Source organism: Oryx dammah, unplaced genomic scaffold (assembly GCF_014754425.2).
Source record: "Oryx dammah isolate SB20612 unplaced genomic scaffold, SCBI_Odam_1.1 HiC_scaffold_3, whole genome shotgun sequence".
NCBI classification, from domain to species: domain Eukaryota; kingdom Metazoa; phylum Chordata; class Mammalia; order Artiodactyla; family Bovidae; genus Oryx; species Oryx dammah.
In genome coordinates this window covers 34,280,225-34,302,566 of record NW_024070187.1, presented here as the reverse complement: position 1 = coordinate 34,302,566, position 22,342 = coordinate 34,280,225, and the positions used below count along the sequence as shown (strand labels likewise).

Here is a 22,342-nt window from a genome sequence, read left to right as displayed (position 1 = left end):
ATAGAACTGAATGCAATGCTCTTTTATATGTTGTATTTTCACAAAATCTGTGATAGAATTTTGGATTATTTCATGTGAGAGATTTATGATACTTTGCTATGATTCTACCCATTTCATAAGAGTAGGGTAACTATTGGAATGCTTACCTCATCAAAGAAAAAAGAACACCATTTTTTCCCCAAAGGTTATAAACAATTTTTGTATATGAAGCAGGCAAATATTTGAAGCATAAATGGATTTTAAATTTTAAAAAGAACATTGTTCTAGTCAGGGTTTATATTTTTTATTGGTTTTTTCTTAAATAGACTTTGTGTGTGTGTGTATGTGTGTGTGAAAAGCAGAACACTGAAGACTCACTGGAATCTCGATACACTTCCATCCACGTGCCTCTAAACTTTCAAATGCATTTTAGACAGAGATCTGAATGTACTATAACCTGGAGACTGTTTTTCAGTCGTAAACCATGCATTTAGTTGGGGAGTCTGAGCTGATCAGGGAGAGAAAAATCTTTAAGGGAGCAAAATACACATCAAACTGATGTCAAAGCTTTCACTCCTTTGAGCTACAGAAGGAACGCCATGAACTGATCACTAATCATGTGCACTACTAAGCCTATGGGATTCAAAAGACAACAGTGCCCATGGCCCTTCCCACCAGCTTGTGGAGGAAAGTCTTTTTACTCAACAGGAGAAGTGTGACACATGCTGAAACAGAGGCAGAAGCTACGAGTAAAGAGATTTAGCTGACTGAAGCTTAGACTCTAGAAAAAGTCTGTCAGAGGCAAACTCTCAAGAACTAATTTTCTATCCACTCCCTAGAGCTGTATAAGAAACTATAGAGATCACTTTAGCAAAGAATTAGAGCAGATTTTATCAGCGAGGGGTGGCTGATTATGAAATGCTCTTAGTAATGTAACCCAGGCCTGCAGCAATTGTGTTAATCAAAAAGCCAGAACAGGTTTCCCCAGCTTTCTCCACTTTTTTGTTTTGTTTCCTAAATCTGATAGAATTAAGACTAAATTGTAATACATAAGATTTATATATATTGATATATTATGCCTGTTTTCAATGCTGACTTAAATGTTATTAATTACCAAAGTATAATGCCATCAAGTTTTTTGAGAAAACTCTCTTAGCCTTATATTAGTCAGAACACTTCCATTACAGTGGCTAAATCTCCAGGTTGGAAAACACTTCTTAGTAACAGCCTTAGGATCACATCAGCATTGAAAGGATAGGAGCAGACTAGGGGTCAGTGCCTTCAGGCATCTTAGTTTCTCTTTCTCTGGGCTTCTGTTGCTAGGCACTTACAGAGAATAAAGGCAGGGCTATTGTTTAAGGGTGGTTTCCCCCTTTCCCTCTTGAGCTCCTGTTTCTCTGGTTCTGAAATAAGTGACTTATTTGGAAACAGACTACAAAGAGGCCAACAGAAATTTCCACACGTTACCATCTAGTTAATATCCCTGGGCAAAGAATTTTAAGGTAAGAGCTATCAAGAAGTTTTTCTAAATTAGCATTCTACTTGAAGGAAATTTTTTAAACAGAAGTTTGATATTGTTGACTCTAATGAGATTACAGGTTTATTTTGAGTATTAACAGTATTAATATTTTGTTGAACACACAATAAATTTATTTTTAAGGCATAGATTTTCCTTAAAAATGTGTGGCACTTTTAATTCAGCAGGAACTTGAAAAAAATCTTTTTGGCAGAATTTAACAATACAGACTGAAGGAAAGCATTTATGGTGAAAACTGTTATCATGCTATTATTGCCTATGGCACAATTACTTAACTGTTTCTCTAGTTGATAAACTAAATCAATAGACTTTGTGAAGCTGTCAATATTTTGGAAAAAGACTGCTGTTGCCATAATTTTACAGATATTCTGATTGCTCTGGACACAGAAATCATGAAGGACATTTTGTCCATTTGCAAATTTGACTGCTTTCTTTCCTTTTGAAACCAAGCTCCATGTTAATTATTTCAACCAGTTTTCTAATATAACAGGAACTGGCCTCTGTGTGTCAACAAAGATGAAGAATCTAGCATAATACATGATAACAGGATAACCTGGGAAGAAGGCAAAGCCTCAAAGTTAAAGTATTACTGCAATTATCAGGAGAGGTTATTTGTTTGTCTGTCTAAGGCCATAAGAGGAAACAGAAAAATGTATAAATATGTCCAACAGAAATTTTAAAAAGAGATGAACCACACAGAAGGATTTCTGGTGTTTTGAGTAAGAAAAATCTTTCCTTGAAGATCAGAGAAATTCAAGAATAGATGGGTCCAAGTCTTACTTTGTCAAGAGTATAGAAAATATAATGGAAGTAAAGCATTGTTGTTGGTAGTCAGTACCTAAGTCTTGTCCAACTCTTGGCAACCCTATGGACTGCTGCACGCCGTGCTCCTCTGTCCTCCACTGTCTCTTGGCATGTGCTCAAGTTCATGTCCATTGAGTCAGTGATGCTACCTAACCATCTTATCCTCTGCTACCTCCTTCTCCTTTCCCAGCATCAGGGTCTATTTTAATGAATCAGCTCTTCAATCAGGTGGCCAAAGTATTGGAGCTTCAGGTTCAGCATCAGTCCTTTCAATGAATATTCAGGGTGGTTTCCTTTAGGATTGATTGGTTTGATCTTGCAGTCCAAGGCACCCTCAAGAGTCTTCTCTAGTACCATAATTCTAAAGCTTCAATTCTTTGGTGCTCAGCATTCTTTATGGTCCAACTCTCATATCCATGCATGACTACTGGAAAAACCATAGCTTTGACTATATGGACCTTTGTCAGCAAAGTAATATATCTACTTTTTAATATGCTGTCTAGGTTTGTCATAACTTTCTTTCCAAGGAGCAAGCATCTTTTGATTTCATGGCTGCAGTCACAGACCACAGTGATTTTGGAGTTCAAGAAAATAAAATCTGCCACTGTTTCAATTTTATCCCCATCTATTTGCCATGAAGTGATGGGACCAGATGTCATGATCTTAGTTTTTTGAATGTTGAGTTTTAAGCCAGATTTTCCACTCCTTTTTACCTTCATTAAGAGTTTCTGTAGTTCCTCTTTACATTCTGCCATAAGGATGGTGTCATCTGCATGTCTGAGGTTTCTGGTGTTTCTCCTGGCAATCTTGATTCCACCTTGTGCTTCATCCAGCCTGGCATTTCACATGATATATTCTGCAGATAACTTAAATCAACAGGGTGACAATATGCAGCCTTGACATATTGCTTTCTCAATTTTGAACCAGTCTGTAGCTCCATGTCTGATTCTAGCTGTTGCTTCTTGACCTGCATACAGGTTTCTCAAAAGGCAGTTAAAGTGATCTGTTTATTCCCATCTCTTTAAGAATTTTCCAGTTTCCAATTTTGACGGGAAAATTTGTTCCAGTCAAATTTTCCAGTTTGACTATTGATCCAAACAGTTAAAGGCTTTAGTGTAGTCAAAGAAGCAGAAGTAGATGTTCTTCTGCAATTCTCTTGTTTTCTCCATGATCCAGTGAATGTTGACAATTTGATATCTGATTCCTCTGCCTTTTCTAAATGCAGGTTGTACATCTGGAAGTTCTCATTTCACATACTGCTGAAGCCTAGCTTTAAGCAGTTTGAGCATTACATTGCTAACATGTGAAATGAGCACAACTGTACTGTAATTTGAACATTCTTTGGTATTGCCTTTCTTTGGGATTGAAATGAAAACTGACCTTTTTTCCAGTCCTGTGGACACTACTGCTGAGTTCTCCAAATTTGCTGCTGTGTTGAGTGAAGCACTTTAACAACAACATCTTTTAGGACTTGAAATAGCTCAAGCTGGAGTTCCATCTCTTCCACTAGCTTTGTTTGCAGCAATGCTTCCTAAGGCCCACTTGACTTCACACTCCATGACGTCTGACTCTAGGGGAGTGACCACACCATCATGGTTATATGAGTCATTAAGACTTTTTTTTGTATAGTTCATCTGTGTATTCTTGGCATCTCTTCAGTTCTTCTACTTCTGTCGGGTCATTGCCATTCTATCCTTTATTTGCTTATCTTTGTGTGATATATTCCCTGGGTGTTTCCAGTTTTCTTGAGGAGACCTCTTGTGTTCCCCAATATTTTTTCCCCTCTATTTCTCTGCTTTGTTCACTTAAGAAGGCTTTCTTATCTCTCCTTGCTATTCTCTGGAACTCTTTATTCAGTTGAGTATATCATTCCCTTTTCTCCTTTGCCTTTCACTTCTCTTTTTCTGTCAGCTATTTGTAAAGCCACCTCAGACAACTACTTTGCCTTCTTGCATTTTTTATTTGGGATGATTTTGGTCATAGTCTTCTGCACAATGTTGCAGACCTCCATCCATAGTTCTTTAGGCACTCTGTCTACCAGATCTTATCCCTGAATCTATTCGTCTCCCCCTCCTCCAATCTATAATCATAATGATTTAGGTCATACCTGAATGGCATAGAGGTTTTCCCTACTTTCTTCAAGTTAAGCCTGAATTTTTCAGTAAGGAGCTCATAATCTGAGCCACAGTCATCTCCAGGTCTTGTTTTTGTCCACTATATAGAGCGTCTCCATTTTTATCTCTTAAGAACATAATCAATCTGATTTAGGTATTGACCATCTGGCCATATCCATGTATAGAGTGGACTCTTGGTTTGTTGGAAAAGGGTGTTTTCTATGACCAGTGTGTTCTTTTAACAAAACTCTGTTAGCCTTTGCCCTGCTTCATTTTGTACTCCAAGGCCAACCTTGCCTGTTACTCCAGTTATCTCTTGACTCTACTTTTGCATTCCAATTCCCTATGGTGAAAGGGGCATCTACTTTTTGGTGTTAGTTCTAGAAGGTCTTGTAGGTTTTCATAGAACAGGTCAGCTGGTCAACTTCAGCTTCTTCAGTTGGGGCATAGACTTGGATTACCGTGACGTTGTATGGTTTGCCTTGGAAACAAACCAAGATCATTCTGTTGTTTTTGAGATTGAACCCAAATACTGCATTTTGGACTGTTTTGTTGTCTATGAGGGCTACTCCATTCCTTTTAAGTGATTATTGCCTACAGTAATAGATATAATGGTCATCTGAATTAAATTCGACCATTCCTGTCCATTTTATTTCACTGATTTCTAAAATGTCAGTGTTCATTCTTGCCATGTCCTGCTTTACCACATCCAATTTACCTTATTTCATGGACCTACCATGCCAGGTTCTTATGCAATATTGTTCTTTATAGCACTGGACTTTTCTTTCACCACCAGAAAATATAATGGAAATTAAGCATTGGGTTCATCAAGTATAACTCTGGTTTCTTGATATAATAACATCTCAACTTTGACCAACATATTACTTTACATTCTATAAAAAGTCTCGTGTACACTGACCCATGTAATCATCAGAAGGAGACTAGAGAGGAGATAACAGAAGCTTGGCACTAGAGAGGAGATAACAGAAGCTTGGCAGGATTGAGGGACATGTCTAAGGTCATACCATCAGTCCATGACACAGCATGGATGAGAAAGATCTCAGGTTCAAACCTGAGACCTTTTGCCATGTTGCCTTCTTTCTACACTGCACTGCCTATGGTTCTAAAAGAAATATGTAAAGAATTTGGAGAGAAAGGGTTCGTGATAATATGAGAAAAATTATGTGCTTTATGAAGTAGTTGTATTTGGAAAAGAGATTTATTTACTGAAATTCAGGAGCAGAAGTGCTGATAAATTTAAGGGAAAGCCATTTGTTGGCTGCTTCAATGCAAATCTAGAGAGGTCTTTTGCCTACAGTCACAGGGATGTTTTGAATGGGTAATTCCCTTTTCTATTTCTTCAGTTTAACTAACAATACACAGATCTGCATACTCTATGCTAAGCAATGAACTGTAAATGTCAATGGAGGCAATTTCTTAATTTTACTGGCATGTAGGCTAATATCTAGTTAAGGTTTAAATTACATTCTGGCAAATACATACTTCAAAATTCCATTTGTGAAGTTGAAGCAAATGCATTTGTAACATATTTCTTAAAATATAGGAATTGTTTATTCTAAGATATTAAAGGACCCAAGGTAATGTGGCTGTTTTCTAGTTATCACATATAAAAATCTTCAAACTTGAGAATTATTGTTAGATACAGTTGTTTCCTTAAAATGAATTTTTTTAACTATAAAAGTGTTAGAAATGAAATGAAAGTGTTTTCATTTTGTGTAAATGCTTATGTGTGTATGAATGAGTTATACGCCTTTTTAAAATGAAAGATTGAGACAGAAATGTTAAAGTTGTTTTATGTTTCTCAGAGTTGCCCATGGTGAATGTAAGATGTCTTATTCTACTCAGTACTGTTATCACTACTCTGATAATGGTTCTACTAGCATTGATTTATATATCTATCCAGTCAAATACTATATACCTTCTTCAATACATTGTATTTTTGTGAGTAATACACTAAATCCATTTCTGCAGGTCTGTTTTTCAACTTACAGTTTTGCTTTTGGGAACATAACAGTAATGATACTACTAATGAAGGAGTTGAGTATAATAAGTTATGCATCACAACTGCTGAGAATCCTTCAGATGAATGCAAAGTCCTTTGTGAGCTATTTTTGTTCTGATTATAACACTGTTTACAACATCTGGTCATTTCCTATATTTATTACTAATGAGAGTTTGTTAGCAGCTGGGATCGCTCTAAATTTAAGCTAAGCTTATTTAAATTAGGATATTAAACCATTTTCCTGCTGCTTAAGAAAAGTAAACTTCTTAGGAAAATTACTTTCATATTTTGTCTCTCTGTGTTACAATCAAGTCTCTGCAGAATGACCATATTTCTTTTAGTTAATTCCTCTAAGATGTGACAAAATTATCGGCTTATTTTCCTATTTTAGGGAAATTTTGTTCTGGTAAAAAAAAATGAATTGATTGTTAGTCAACGACTTATCATCACTTATTATTAAGTTTCTGTGTGTGTGTGTGTGCACAAGCGTGTGCATATGTATCATGGTTACTGCTGCTGCTAAGTCACTTCAGTCGTGTTCGACTGACTCTGTGCGACCCCATAGACGGCAGCCACCAGGCTCCCCCGTCCCTGGGATTCTCCAGGCAACAACACTGGAGTGGGTTGCCATTTCCTTCTCCAGTGCATGAAAGTGAAAAGTGAAAGGGAAGTCGCTAGTCGTGTCCGACTCTTAGCGACCCCATGGGCCGCAGCCTTCCAGGCTCCTCCACCCATGGGATTTTCCAATCAAGAGTACTGGAGTGGGGTGCCCTTGCCTTCTCCGGTATCATGGTTAGTCAGCTGGAAAGAGCACTTAACATTTTTCCCAGTATTAAAATTAGACAAAATCATCTAAGCTCTGTAAACTTTACTACGGTATTTTCAAGAGAATGTGTATGAAGACAGAATTAGGTATAAAAAGACTATTGATTTCGTTTTACAAAATCTGGATTTTAGTCTTGATTCTAACAGCAGAATTCACTGAGTGTCCTACTGTATTTTTTCTTTCATTTCGTGTTCTAGACATGTTATATCCAAATACTCCAGGAAACAAACTCACTCAGAAGGACTGCATGGATAGTGGAGTGCAGTTAATTACACCAGCGGGTCTGAGGCAGAGTCTCCTCTTTAGCCAGGGACCCTGACCGACTTTTGTGAAAACCTTATACACCTTAAGTGTACTGCTCAAGCCCACATCCGCAAATTCCTTAAACCTAGCCTGGAAAATGTTAAAGGGAGATATAATCAGGTTAAAGCCATGATTAATAATCAGAAGAGTCAGCTGCTTGTACATTGTAGCCTACACCAATGGATGCCATAAAGATTACAAAGGTGATTGACTACACAGGGGGTTATTACATTCTTTTTGGCAATGGGAAATCTTGTTATGGAATCTGGTGTTTATCAGTCCAGGAGGCCAGTTTGGCCCTAGGTATGTTATCCCCATGGGTACCAGGCACATAGTCCAAAGTTCACTGAAAGCACAAGATGGAGTTTCCTTCTTTTTCAAGATGGAGTCAGCTCAGCCTGTTCCTTTCCTTCTTCAGACATACTAAATTTTTGGTTAATATCAATTCAAGTTGACTTTCTATCCTGGAGATCATCTCTGCTCTACAAATGAATATGAGTACTAGACTTGTTGTATTTGATAAAAGAAAGACTGTACACTTACATTAAGAAAGTTCAACACACTACTAAGGAGGGGCAAATGTTCTTGACTTACACTTATTAAATTCTTTTCCTACTTATAAACAATTAATGTGTAAATTACATACATTAAAATTCACAGTAATTTAACAACTGTATATCCTCAGTACTCACAACCCAAAGCAAAATATAAAATATTTACATCATCTCAGAAAGATCTCTCATGTCCTTTTCCAATAAGTCCTCCCAATCCCAGAAAAACTATTTTCTGATTTCTACCACCATAATTCAGTACTTCCTTTTCTTAGATATCCTATAATTAGAATTGTGCTCTTTTCTATCTTTCTTGTCTCAAACTTCTCACTCAATGTATTGATTTTGAGATTCACCCATGTTATTGTACACGTAAGTATTTCATTCCTTTTTGTTGCAGAGTAGTATTCCACCATATGAACATTTCAATCTTCATTTATATCTTCTTCTATTGAAGGACATTTGAGTTGTTTCCAGTTTGTGGATACTATTATGAATAAGGCAGCTCTAAATATGAACAAAGCTAGTGGAGGTGATGGAATTCCAGTTGAGCTATTTCAAATCCGAAAAGATGATGCTGTGAAAGTGCTGCACTCAATATGTCAACAAATTTGGAAAACTCAGCAGTGGCCACAGGACTGGAAAAAGTCAGTTTTAATTCCAATCCCAAAGTAAGGCAATGCAAAAGAATTCTCAAAGTACTGCACGATTGCACTCATCTCACACGCTAGTAAAATAATGCTCAAAATTCTCCGAGTCAGGCTTCAGCAGTACATGAACTGTGAACTTCCAGATGTTCAAGCTGGTTTCAGAAAAGGCAGAGGAACCAGAGATCAAATTGTCAACATCCAGTGGATCATCAAAAAAGCAAGAGTTCCAGAAAAACATCTATTTCTGCTTTATTGTCTATGCCAAAGCCTTTGACTGTGTGGATCACAACAAACTATGGAAAATTCTGAAAGAGATGGGAATACCAGACCACCTGACCTGCCTCTTGAGAAACCTATATGCAGGTCAGGAAGCAACAGTTAGAACTGGACATGGAACAACAGACTGGTTCCAAATAGGAAAAGGAAAATGTCAAGGCTGTATATTGTCACCCTGCTTATTTAACTTAAATGCAGAGTACATCATGAGAAATGCTGGGCTGAAAGAAGCACAGGCTAGAATCAAGATTGCTGGGAGAAATATCAATAACCTCAGATATGCAGATGACACCACCCTTATGGCAGAAAGTGAAGAACAACTAAAGAGCCCCTTTATGGAAGTGAAAGAGGAGAGTGAAAAAGTTGGCTTAAAACTCAACATTCAGAAAACTAAGATCATGGCATCTGGTCACGTCACTTCATGGCAAAAAGATGGGGAAACAGTGGCTGACTTTATTTTTGGGGGCTCCAAAATCACTGCAGATGGTGATTGCAGCCATGAAATTAAAAGATGCTTACTCCTTGGAAGGAAAGTTATGACCAAACTAGATAGCATATTCAAAAGCAGAGACATTACTTTGCCAACAAAGGTCCATCTAGTCAAGGCTATGGTTTTTCCATTAGTCATATATGGATGTGAGAGTTGGACTATAAAGAAAGCTGAATGTTAAAGAATTGATGCTTTTGAACTATGGTGTCGGAGAAGACTCTTGAGAGTCCCTTGGACTGCAAGGAGATCCAACCAGTCCATCCTAAAGGGTGTCCTGGGTGTCCATTGGAAGGAGTGATGTTGAAGCTGAAACTCTTAATACTTTGGCCACCTGATGTGAAGAGCTGACTCATTGGAAAAGACCCTGATGCTGGGAAAGATTGAGGACAGGAGGAGAAGGGGAGGACAGAGGATGAGATGGTTGGATGGCATCACCGACTCAATGGACATGAATTTGGGTGAACTCCAGGAGTTGGTTATGGACAGGGAGGCCTGGCGTGTTCCAGTTCATGAAGTCACAAAGAGTTAGCCACTGAACTGAACTGAACTACTCTTGTATTCAGAATACACTTATAAGGGACTTCCCAAATGGCTCACTGGTAAAGAATCTACCTGCCAACGCAAGGAGACACAGGAGACACTGTTTGAGCCCTGGGTTGGGAAAATCCCCTAGAGGAGGAAATGACAACCCACTCCAGTATTCTTTCCTGGAGAATCCAATGGAGAGGAGCCTGGAGGGTTACAGTCCATAGCATCACAAAGAGTTAGACACGACTGAGCATGCACACATGAATACTCTTATACAGGACCTTTTGTGGACACATTTTCATTTATTTTGGATAAATATCTCCATGTAAAATTTCTTTGTCAAGGGTGAGATACATATTTAAACTTTATAACTGTCACACAGTTCTCCAAAGTGATAGCACCATTGTACATTTCTATAGGACATACATGAGACTTCTGATTGCTTTATTCCCTTCCAACATTGGGTGTTGTGAGTTTTTTTAAATTCTAGTTCTAATGGTAGTGAAATGGTATTTCATTAGAGTTTTGTTTTGCTTTACTCTGACAACTATAAATTCTGGGCAGTTTTTCATGCATATGTTGGCCACTTATACATATTTTTTGTTATGTGTCTGTTTAAGGCTTTTGCCAATTTATTAGTTGGATTGTCTTTTTCTTATTTATTTACAGGAATACATTTTATAATCTGGATAGGTAACTTATTCAAATATCTGAATTTTTATCATTTTTCTCCAATGTGAGGCTTGATATTCATTTAAGAAAACTGTATCTTTTGATGAGCTTTGGAAGGGATTGGATGGATCAAGTTTTTATGGTGCATGCTTTCTGTGTCCTATCCAAGAAATCTTCCTCTGTACCAAGGTCATGAAGGTATTCTCTTACACTTCTTTTTTGAAGGTTATGGTTTAGGTTTTAAATTTAGTCCATGATCCACCTTAAATTAATTTGGGGTTTGGAGTCAAACAGAGATAAAATTTAATTTTTAAAAATTATATATTTATTTGCTCCAGTATCTTTTATCAGTAAGATTTTTTTAATCACAGAATTGACAGTGCTTTTGCCCCCAAATCATTGTTCATTGACTATTGGACTCACTACTTCCTTCAACTGTTCTATTTTTAGAAAAAAACTCTCTTGGCCTTTTATTATTTGGAATACCAAAATGGCTCTATTTAGATTATAGATTGTCTTGAAATCAGGTGTGAGAGCTAATCAGTTTAGTTCTTTTTGAAAATTGGTTGAACACTTTAGATTCACTTTCTTGTGAACTTGCCTAAATTCATTAATTAGTAGAAGTTTTTAAAATTTTTTGAGGATTACACAGAGTTGCTATGTACGTAGATATGTTATCTCTAGTAGCAGCATTTTATTTTTCCTTTTCAGTCACTCTGCTTTTGACTCTTTCGTTTGCCTTGTAACAGTGACCAGGCCTTCCAATACCATAGTGAGTAGAAGTTAAAAGATCAAAGATTTTTGCTTGGTTTTTAAATCAGAGGAAAAATGTTCAAATGTTTTATGATTAATACAGATATTATCTGTAGGTTTTTATCGATTGCCTTCTAGTCCCAGTATACCAAGGGATTTTAATATGAACTGGTGTTTAATTTTGTCAAACGCTTTTCCAGCATCTATTTAGACATATATATCTACATTTTTTCATCATGTATTTTCTTTAGCTAATGTGATGGATTACATTGCTTGATTTCTGACTGTAAACTAACCTTGAATTCTTTAAAATAATCATCATGGTGTCATGATATATTAGCCTTTTACATAGTGCACTTAGAGTATATTTGTTTACATGTCCATGCAGAATGTTAGTCTGTGGTTTTATTTTTATTGAAATATTTGGATTAAAAAAATATTTTGTTCTAGTGTTTTTCTGACCTCATGGATTGAGTAGGAAAATATTACTTCCTCTTCTATTTTTGAAAAGAGTTCATGAAGACATGATATATGTTTTAAAGAACCTACTAATGAATCCATATGGGCTTGGAGTTTTGTTGTTGTTGGAAAGTCTATTATGAATGTAGCTTTTAAGATTTTTTTGATTCTATGTATTAAGTTTTTATAAAAATATAATATGTCCTTTCACTTAAATTGACAAGTATATTGGCATGTGGGTCTTCTGGAGAGACAAATCCTATTAGGTTTTGCCTATTGAAGATGCCTTTATTTCTCCTTTGCTTTTAAGGATATTTTTATTACATAGATAGAAAATTCTAACTTAACTTTTTTTTCCTTTGTGTATTTTAAAGATATCATTCATTGTCTTCTCTCATTCGTCAGCCATAATAGTTTTACACTTTGTGTAACTTATTTTTAAAAATTACTGAGTGCTTTTAGTATTTTCTTTGGCTATTCAGGATTCTACCTACAATATGTCCAGGCACAATCTCCTTCTCAGGATTTTCTGAACTTCTTTAGCGTTTGGGTTAATGTGTTTCATCAATTTTGGAAAATTTTTATCTGTTATCTTTTAAAACTGTCTCTTTTGTCCTAATCTCCTTTTCTTTTTCTTTTATTAAATCCTATATCTATGTTATACCATATGAAAATGTTCCACAGATCTCAGATATGGTTTTGTTTGTCTACACCTTTATCTTTTTTGTGTTGCAGTTTGGACGATTTGTTTTTAACCTGACTGTCTTCATATTAGCCAGTTGTTTCCCTTTCTATTTCCACTGTGCTATTAAGCTTATCAAATTATTTCTAATATCATATTTTTGTTTCTATTATTTCTATTTTCTTTATAGTTTTTGTCTCTGCTGACATTCCTTCTGTATTTAGACATGTTGTTCTCATTCTAGGATATTTAAGTTAAATTATATCAATACATATAATAGCTGAGCTTTTTCTGGATCTTTTCCTACTAATGTTTTCTTTCTTGACTATGGGTCACATTTTCTTGTTTCTTCATTTGTCTCATGTGTTTTTGAGAGTACTATGTGTAAAAGAACTGTAGTAAATAATATTTACTTCAGAGAGGGGCATACTTCTCCTGTCAGGCCTCAAATATGAGGTCCACTGCTGGTTAGTCCCTTCAGTTGTGTCTGACTCTGTGTGACCCTATGGACTTCTCTGTCCATGGAATACTCCAGGCAAGATTACTGGAGTGGGTTGCCATGTCCTCCTCCAGGGGATCTTCCCAACCAGGGATGGAACCCTGGTCTCCTGCATTGCAGACAGATTCTTTACCACTGAGCCACCAGGGAAGCCCCAGTATGGGGTCTAAGTCACACCAATTTGTAGTTGAGGTAGGTTTAATCTAAGCTAAAGTTGTTACATCTTTTATTGTTTTAACTCAACACAGTTTTAAAATTGATCATACTTTGAGTATGATCAGGATTTTCCTTTCAATTAAGCTTGCGATCAGAGCACAAACAAAGCTCCGAAGAGTTCTTTATTCTTTGCAATACAGAAAAAATATCTCTGAACTTTGTGTGTTACAGGCCTAAAAATAAGGTTTCCAATTATATGCTGCCTCAACATGTGAAACCTCTAGGGCTTCTTATGGCCCTAACCACAAGTTCCCTTCCCCTTTCTGCTCAGTGGACAAGGTCCCCTGGCCAAATAATTCTCCTTATCAAGGGGACCAAGCACAGTTCCTCCTCGTCCTTGAGTAGTGAGATTCAGTTCACTGCCAGCTTGTAGAATTATTCAAACAAGCCGATTTCACCCTCCAGTGACAGCCGGGGGGCAACCTACATTCTTGATATTATAAAGCCGGCCCCTTCCGGCCCCTGGCTATTTTACTCTGTTCTCAGGTACAGCCTCGGTGCAGACCAGTGTGGCATGTAGTGTCTTCTTTCCCAGCACTGTGGGTATATACACAAACTACTACCAACCTCGTTTGTCCATATTCAGGTGTCATGTGTCACCCATCCCTCCCATCATAAGGTGGGAATTCCTCACCAGTGAAGAGGAGGTGATTAACATCCCGTGGGAGATCTCCTGTTTTACAGTAAGAAATCTATCTCTAGTGAGTTTTCTTTCTTCTCCAGAACCACCCCTGGATTTCTACACTCTGGAGGATATTTCTCCCACCTTTTGCCTTCTGTTCTGCCTTTAGGAGACCACTGAAGTGTGCTCAGTGAAGACTGCTGCTGCTGCTAAGTCGCTTCAGTCGTGTCCGACTCTGTGCGACCCCATAGATGGCAGCCCATCAGGCTTCCCCATCCCTGGGATTCTCCAGGCAAGAACACTGGAGTGGGTTGCCATTTCTGAAGACTAGCATACCTCAAAACCATTTTTATTTTCAGTCCTCTTGCCCTTTATGCAGCCTTTGGAGGGTTATGGCAGTGACTTAGTGAAATCTAATTCCTCCTCTATTAGCCTCTTCTTGTCACTACCCCAGGAAAGGGATGGAAGCTGAGGCTGCTTGTAACAATCCTGTGAGTGTAGAATCTAAGCTCTCCATTCAGCCTCTGCAGGCAGGGACAGGGCAGCCCCACAGTTCTTTTTGTGGTGTTTGGTGGGAGTAGAGCAATTACTGTCTAAAAATATTTCTGTCTTTCTAGGTTGACCATTTTCTTCTGGTCCTTTGGATTTTCTTGAGGTTTTTATTGTTTATGCCATCAGTGTTTCTAGTTTGTCAAATCCTCCCATACTTGGTCAGGGAGATATTAGGCAAAAAGAAAATCCAGAGAATCCAGTGCAGCAGTTGTTCCTCAGGTCTCTTAGCCCATCCGCCTTCCTCACCTTCCAGAGTCTTCCCATGTTTGTATTATACATAGTGGCCAGGAGTTTTAGATGTACTTAGTAGGAGGAAGAGGGAAACATATGCTTCTATAATTCCAGAAGCAGAAGTCAGTCAATGATTAGCCATAACACTGATGAAGGAAAAGAAAATGCTATTTCTAAAATGTCAAAAGGAATTAGTCTTAAAGACTTTTTAATACTTTCAAGTATATTGCTCTACTTAAATGGAAAATATAAAATAAGCAGTAGGAAAATTTTCAAACTACAATATAAACATTTCCTAAGAGGGTTATTTGGTCATCTTTTATCAATTTGCTCTTAACTTTCTTAATTATAGAGTTAAAATTTTTATATTAGGACAGAATATGTTCTTTCCTGACAAACTAATAAGCTTGTCTCATTTAATATTACAAATTATTTGACTCATTATACTTCCATATTTCCTTTCCAGACTCCTGGACCAGACTACTGGACCTAAATTTTATAGTTAATTTTGGTTTGTTTGCACACCTGAGATTTTTCTGGCATAACTATTTCTTTATTACCCTTTATTATATAGCTCTTAGACTTTGCTTTGTAGTTCTCATGTGCCTGTGATGGTTTCAAGATAAACTCTCTCCAACATATCTTGAAAACAGATGAGGTAGAAACAATGGGCTTTCTGAGTTTTATTTCGGAAGGATTTGCTTGCAAGAGGTAATCTTATTAAAAGGGTATTCTAGGAGACTTCTTTGGAGAAAGAAATGGCAACCCAATCCAGTGTTCTTGCCTGAAGAATCCCAGGGACGGGGAAGCCTGGTGGGCTGCCGTCTATGGGGTTGCAGAGTCGGACACGACTGAAGCGACTTAGCAGCAGCAGCAGCAGGAGACTTCTTAAAGTTGTATTCATAGAAGGAATACCTTGTATTTACCTTTTTTTTTCTTTTGTGTAGCTATGAGTTGGGGAATGGATCCTCCCCTCTAACCCCTGAAAGGTGCTACTACAGATATATAGAAGTACTTCATCATTTTATCCCTTCATTCATTTATTTAGTAAACACTTACTGAATGTCTACCAAACACTGTTCTAGATACTGGGGATCATCTATGGACAGCACTCATACTGTCCTGGAGGTTTTGCTCTAGCAAGTGAAGGAGCCTATTATCTGTGCTTGTGAAGAATAAGGCAATTGCATCTGGTCCTGCAACTTCACAGCCAATGGAAGGGTAAAAACCAGAAACAGTAACAAATTTTATTTTCTTAGGCTCCAAAATCACTGTGGACAGTGACTACAGCAATGAAATTAAAAGACACTTTCTCCTTGGAAGGAAAGCTATGACAAACCTAGAGAGTGGATTAAAAAGCATAGACAACACTATTGACAAATGTCAGTCATCTAGTCAAAGCTATGGCTTTTCCAGGAGTCATGTATAGATATAAGAGTTGGATCATAAAGAAGGCTGAGTGCTGAAGAATTGATGCTTTTGAAATGTGTTGCTAGAGAAGGCTCTTGAGAGTCCCTTGGACAGCAAGGAGATCAAATCAGTCAACCCTAAAGGAAATGAACCCTGAGTATTCATCAGAAGGACTGTTGCTGAAGCTGAAGCTCCAATCTTTGGCCACCTGATGCAAAGAGCCAACTCATTGGAAAAGACCCTGATGCTGGGAAAGATAGTATCACTGACTCAATGGACACGAATTTGAGAAAACTCTTAAAAGTTAGTGGAGGACAGAGGATCCTGGTGGGCTACAGACCATGAGGTCACAAAGAATTGGACATGACTTAGCAAATGATCAGTGATATCACTTACAATACTGAACAGGAATTGAAAATGGCACCTAAACGAGAGAATAAAGTTGTAAAGATTAGACTAAAAGCAAATTTACAAACAAAAAATCTCCCCTCTAATTCCATAAATTTAAACAAATATAAATCACAATATTATCAGCAGTATCTCATTATATGTTTTAGCTGTGACATAAAAGCAAAATATACAGTTAAAAACAATTGAGAAAATGAATGGTGACAACTTGAAAACTATTTTCTCTAGATTTTTGTAAACTAGGCTTCTAGTTTTCTATTTTTGGCATGGAGTTGGGGGGGCAGCAGAGTTTACTGTTAGATGATAGAAAGAAGAATTGGACATCAGTCTCAGTTCATTCGCTCAGTCAGGTCCGACTCTTTGTGACCCCATGGACTGCAGACACCAGACCTCCCTGTCCATCAACAACTCCTAGAGCTTGTTCAAACTCATATCCATTGAATCGGTGATGCCATCCAATCATCTCTTCCTCTGTTGTCCCCTTCTCATCCCACCTTCAATCTTTCCCAGCTTCAGGGTCTTTTCCAATGAGCCAGTTCTTTGCATCAGGTGGCCAAAGTATTGGAGTTTCAGCTTCAGCATTAGTCCTTCCAATGAATATTCAAAACTGACTTCCTTTAAGATGGACTGGTTGGATCTGCTCTCAGTCCAAGGGACTCTCAAGAGTCTTCTTCAATACCACAGTTCAAAAGCATCAGTTCTTCAGTGCTCAGATTTCTTTATAGTCCAACTCTTATATCCATGCATGACTACTGGAAAAACCATAGTTTTGACTAGATGGACCTTTGTTGGCAAAGTAATATCTCTGCTTTTTCATATGCTGTCTAGGTTGGTCATAGTTTTTCTTATAAGGAGCAAGTGTCTTTTAATTTCATGGCTGAAGTCACCATCTGGAGCCCAAGAAAATAAAGTCTGTCACTGTTCCCATTTTTTGCCATCTATTTGCCATGAAGTGATGGGACCAGATGCCATGATCTTAGTTTTCTGAACGTTGAGTTTTAAGCCAACTTTTTCACTCTCCTCTTTCACTTCCAAAAAGAGGCTCTTCAGTTCTTTTTTTGCTTTCAGCCATAAGGGTGGGGTCATCTGTGTATCTGAGGTTACTGATACTTCTCCTGGCAATCTTGATTCCAGCTTGTGCTTCATCCAGCTCTCCACTTTGAATAATGTCCTTTGCATGTAAGTTAAATAAGTAGGCTGTATATACAGCCTTGACATATTTGGAACCATTGTGTTGTTCCATGTCTAGCTTTAACTGTTGCTTTTTGACATGCATACAGATTTCTCAGGAGGCAGGTAAGGCAGCCTGGTATTCTTATCTCTTTAAGAATTTTCCACAGTTTGTTGTGATCCACTCAGTCAAAACCTTTGGCGTAGTCAATAAAGTCGAAGTAGATGTTTTTACTCATATATGGACCTGAGAATTGGAATATAAAGAAAGATGAGCATCCACGAATTAATGCTTTTGAACTGTGGTATTGGATTAGACTCTTGAGAGTCCCTTGGTGAGCAAGGAGATCCAACCAGTACATCCTAAATGAAATCAGTCCTGAATATTCATTGGAAGGACTAATGCTGAAGCTGAAACTCCAATACTTTGGCCACCTGATGCAAAGAACTGACTCATTGGAAAAGACCTTGATGCTGGGAAAGATTGAAGGTGGGAGGAAAAGGGGACCACAGAGGATGAGATGGTAGATGGCATTACCTACTCAATGGACATGAGTCTGAGTAGACTCCAGGAGTTGGTGATGGACAGGGATGCCTGGTGTGCTGCAGTCCACGAGGTTGCAAGAAGTCAGACACGACTGAGTGACTGAACTGAACTGAGATGTGCTTCTGGAAATCTCTTGCTTTTTTGATGATGCAACGGATGTTGGCAATTTGATCTCTGGATCCTATGCCTTTTCTAAATCCAGCTTGAACATCTGGAAGTTCATGATTCACATACTGTTGAAGCCTGGCTTGGAGAATTTTGAACATTACTTTGCTAGCATGTGAGATGAATGCAATTGTGCAGTGGTTTGAGCATTCTTTGGCATTGCCTTTCTTTCGGATTGGAATGAAAACTAACCTCTTCCAGTCCTGTGGCCACTGCTGAGTTTTCCAAATTTGCTGGCATATTGAGTGCAACACTTTCAAAGCATCATCTTTTAGGATTTGAAATAGCTCAACTGGAATTCCATCACCTCCACTAGCTTTGTTTGTAGTGATTTTTCCTAAGGCCCAATTGACTTTGCATTCCTGGATGTCTGGGTCTAGGTGAGTGATCATACCATCATGGTTATCTGGGTCGTGGAGACCTTTGTTGTATAATTCATCTGTGTATTCTTGCCACCTCTTCTTAATAAACCAAATCCCTTGAAGATTATACAGTGGAAGTGGCAAATAGATTCAAGGGATTAGATCTGATAGAGAGCCTGAAGAACTATGGATGGAAGTTCGTGACACTGTAAAAGAGGCAGTGATCAAGACCATCCCCAATAAAAAGAAATGCAAAAAAGCAAAATGGTTGTCTGATGAGGCCTTACAAATAGCTGAAAAAGGAAGAGAAGCTAAAGGCAAAGAGGAAAAGGAAAGATATACCCATTTGAACGCAGAGTTCCAAAGAATAGCAAAGAGAGATGAGAAAGCCTTCCTCAGTGATCAATGCAAAGAAGAGATCTCTTCAAGAAAATTAGAGATACCAAGGGAACATTTCATGTAAAATGGGCATAATAAAGAATTGGACATACTATGCATCAATAAACAATGTGCTACTTTAGGAGGTTACTTAAATTCTTTAAGCTTGATTTTCTATCAGTAAAATCAGAGTTAAATACTTACTTGGCATGACAGTTCCAACTTATGGAGAAGGGCTATAGTGAAGTATTATTTTCAAAATTTTATACTATTTTAAAGATAACAATTTCTTTGTGAGAAAGAAAGATGCTGCCAAGAAACCCTGTTAATCTAGCTGAAGCTATTCCCTGCTTCCGATATCTTATAGAGGACAATAACTCTTGCAGCCATAAAATGGCTTTTAAATAACACATAGCACTATCTACAAATCTGACAAAGGTCTGTATAGTCAAAGCTATGGTTTTTCCAGGAGTCATGTATAGATGTGAGAGTTGGATTATAAAGAAATTTGGGTGCCAAAGAACTGATTATTTTGAACTCTGTTGTTAGAGAAGACCCTTGAAAGACCCTTTGAATGCAGGGATATCAATCCATCAATCCTAAAGGAAATCAGTCCTGAATGTTCATTGGAAGGACTGATGCTGAAGCTGAAACTCCAGTACTTTGGCCACCTGACTTGAGGAACTGACTCACTGGAAAAGACTCTGATGCTGGGAAAGATAGAAAGCAGGAGGAGAAGGGGACCACAGAGGAAGAGATGGTTGGATGACATCACTGACTCAATGGACATGAGTGTGAGCAAGCTCTGGGAGATGGTGAAGCACAGGGAAGCCTGGTGTGCTGTAGTCCATGGGGTTGCAAAGAGTCGGACATGACTGGTGACTGTACAACAATCTACAAATCATGACGTCCTTAATCTAAGATTCTCTTTTAACTCCTAATTACATTTTTGTTTCAACTTAATATGATTTTTTTCTTATGATTAGAAAAGACTAAAATAATAATAATGAATAATATATTACAAAAAGAAAATGGAAATAACCCCATTATCTCCATTATCTCATCAGCTAGAGAGAGCACTTTTACAAAATATATTCAGTCCTTAAGGTACAGTGAAAAATGACATACAAACCAGATGATCAGTTCAGTTCAGTCACTCAGTCGTGTCCAACTCTTTGCAACCCCATGAATCACAGCACGCCAGGCCTCCCTGTCCATCACCAACTCCTGGAGTTTACTCAAACTCATGTCCATCGAGTCTGTGATGCCATCCAGCCATCTCATCCTCTGTCATCCCCTTCTCTTCCTGCACCAATCCCTCCCAGCATCAGAGTCTTTTCCAAGGAGTCAACTCTTCGCATGAGGTGGCCAAAGTATTGGAGTTTCAGCCTCAGCATCAGTCCTTCCAATGAACCCCCAGGACTGATCTCCTTTAGAATGGACTGGTTGGATCTCCTTGCAGTAAGTCTTCTCCAACACCACAGTTCAAAAGCATCAATTCTTTGGCGCTCAGCTTTCTTCACAGTCCAACTCTCACATCCATACATGACCACTGGAAAAACCATAGCCTTGACTAGACAGACTTTTGTTGGCAAAGTAATGTCTCTGCTTTTGAATATGCTATCTAGGTTGGTCATAACTTTCCTTCCCAGGAGTAAGCATCTTTTAATTTCATGGCTGCCTTCACCATCTACAGTGATTTTGGAGCCCAGAAAAATTAAGTCTGACACTGTTTCCCCATCTATTTGTAGTACACAATATAATCAGTTTTACAGTTGCTTTCTTATAAATTAGGACTTCCCTGGTGGCTCAGATGGTAAAGCATCTATCCACAATGTGGGAGACCTGGGTTCGATCCCTGGGTAGGGAAGATCCCCTGGAGAAGGAAATGGCAATCCACTCCAGTACTATTGCCTGGAAAATCCCATGGACAGAGGAGCCTGGCAGGCTATAGTCCATAGGGTTGCAAAGAGTTGGACACAACTGAGCAACTTCGCTTCACTTCTTATAAATTACTCAATGAACAAAAATGGCAATAGAGTAAAACAATATAACTTAAACAATTTAGCAACCACAGGGGTGTAGCAAAATGACTGGGTCCAGATGTAAAAACTCTGATGATATAGTTTAATCCAGGAATAGTTTTTATAGTAATTAGAAGAATGAATATTTAGGCAATAATTCCAGGAATATTATTATTCTTAATTGTTAGCTGATGAATATTAATGAGTCTCAAAAGCAGAATTTGAGGCTAGACTTCTGACAGCTTCTTAAGTATAGATCCTTACTTTATGTCTCCAATTAAGGACTGATCCATACATCTAAATCCCTCAGATGAGATGGTGATTCTCTAGGGAGTTACAGCACAAGATGGCTTATTGGATTGATAATGAGATACAGAACCTTTAGCCTTCTGATCACAAGGTCACTTGTAAGCTAGGATAGGGGTAACCAAAATCATTATTGGTCAATATGTTACAGGAGGAGAAATGAATTGCTTCAGCTCAGCTCAGTTTTTATTACCATTTGAGAGCCATTTGTTATCTCTTATAGATCCAATGAGTGTGACCCTTTACCACTCAAGTTCATTTGTCCTGAATAGGACCAAGATTTTTTTTTTTTCAAATCATAGAAACAAAAAAATGTATGTGTGTCATTATTCTGATTATTTCTTAAAATTTCAGGATGGTCTCTTCATCTACTTTTACTAAATCTAAGAAAATGATTTTAAAAATTGTACACTAAATAGAAATACTTCACTTAGAGCTTTCTAATTACTATTCTGTTCTAAGTCAAAGATAGTGGCTTGTGTCTTTTCCAGATAAAGAAGCTGTAATGTCTTTTTCTTAGTACTGACAACTATGCTTGTGTTGTGAAAATTATGCATTTCATCACTCTTTTTAGTAAGTAATTGCTGCCTGGATTGTCTGTGCTGGACCTATTTGCTCCTCTACAAACGCAAAGTTAGTTAGTTGCTCTGTGATATATCTGAGAAACAGATGTTTTGTACTACATATCAAAGTCCGTTGGGTTGCTGCTAACTAATGTGTGTCGTAGTTTAAATAACCTCATGTTATATACTCTCTGAATGTCAACAACAGTCTGCAGCCATACCACCCTGAATACGCCCGCTCT

General features: G+C 37.8%; 1 protein-coding gene across 2 annotated transcripts in view; it reads left to right on the top strand.

Annotated features, from left to right (window-relative positions):
* The first annotated feature begins 1,400 nt into the window (after nt 1–1,400).
* Nucleotides 1,401–22,342, top strand: part of MMRN1 (multimerin 1) — a 106,533-nt gene continuing 85,591 nt past the window's right edge. Inside the window, exon 1 of one of the 2 annotated variants that reach the window (XM_040237852.1) lies at nt 1,401–1,481. The gene's annotated coding sequence lies outside the window, so the exon portion shown is untranslated. The remainder of the gene's footprint in view (nt 1,482–22,342) is intronic. The other variant, XM_040237851.1, reaches the window with a different exon arrangement.